Source organism: Bison bison, unplaced genomic scaffold (assembly GCF_000754665.1).
Source record: "Bison bison bison isolate TAMUID 2011002044 unplaced genomic scaffold, Bison_UMD1.0 scf7180017850904, whole genome shotgun sequence".
Taxonomy (NCBI): Eukaryota; Metazoa; Chordata; class Mammalia; order Artiodactyla; family Bovidae; genus Bison; species Bison bison.
Window position 1 is genome coordinate 3,903 of NW_011481477.1, and position 1,486 is coordinate 5,388.

The following is a 1,486-nucleotide window of genomic DNA, read 5'->3' on the forward strand; positions in this document are numbered from 1 at the left end:
TCCCGTCTGTGTCCCTCAGTCGGCTTCCTCTTACACCAGCTGCAGCTCTGTTGCCTCTGCCCCCCAGCCCGCCCCCTCACTCAGATCCACATCCTCTCCTTCCTCTGTGAGCGTCCCGCCTCCTGTTTCAGAGCAACAAGCCCTCAGACGCTGCCACTCACCAGCACCCCGCCTGCGGTGCCAGCTCAGCAGCGAGAAGGAGGTGCCCCTGCCCCAGGGACCATGGCCTCCAGACTGCGTGCAGAGCCGTGTCCCCACCAGTCACTCGTGCTCCTGGTCAGCACACAAACAAGGGAGGGCCCTGGACTCTGGGCGCCTCCTCACTCACTGGCCTCTTTGTCCTGTCTTTTCTGCTTTTACAGGCAAACACCCCTCAAGAGGCCAACTCCACATGTGCACCATCCATTCAGCCTCAAGACGTTTCCATCTGGCTGCATTCCAAACACTGAGCGCTCTTACATCAGATGTGAAAAGCACGCGTGTGTGCTCAGTTGCACAGTCTTGTCTGACTCTGTGACCCCATGGACTGCAGCCTGCCAGGCTTCTCTGCCCATGAAATCTCCCAGGCAACAATACTGGAGTGGGTTGCCATTCTCTCCTCCAGGGGATCTTCCCGACCCAAGGATCAAAACTGCATCTTCTCCATTTGCAGGTAGATTCTTTACAACTGAGCCACCAGGGAAGACCAGACACGAAAAGCACTAATGTACAAAAGCTCAGGTACATTTCACTATAAAAACTATCACCTTTTGTTACTCAAAAGATACTTTAAGAAATGAGAAATCAAGTAACAAACTCACAGAAGTTATCTGTAGTGCATGAATCTAAGAAAGGTCTATATAAAGAATACAGCGAGAACTCTGACAAATAATAAAAATCAAATTACTCAATGAAAGACATGAGCAAGCATTTCACAGATGAAAGAACTTTACGGCCAACAAACAGGGAGATCGCTAACCTCAGACATGATCAGAGAAACACACCTCACGACCATAGAGGAAACAGAAGACACCTACAAGGCTGGCACCAATTCAGACGTTTCCGGAAACCAGGTTTCGGGAGGGTGACCTTGGGGGTCGCTCCTCGCACCGTGTGCAGCACTGGAGCATGAACAGCCCCAACTGCGACCCCCATCCTAAGTGTGCAGCCAAGGAAACCTGCGGGAGTGTGTATGCATGAGGAGGGAGTGGGCATCCACAGCAGCGCAGCTGGCACACAGATGGGGCAGAACACACGGGGCACAAGCGTGCCGAGGACCCGGCATGTGAACCTCACGTCGGTGCACACACAACTCCAGAGGCCACAGGCTGCGAGTGCAGAGCAGCTACAGCCAACACACACCTTCCTGTGTGCGTGCGTGCGCGTGCGCATGTGCACAGACATAGACTATTCTTTTAAAAAGCGAAGAGAAACACAAAATCCCGGCTAACGGTGGGGGGCTTGGTGGAGGAAGGGAAGAGGTGGCTGGTGACACGTGGCGAGGGGG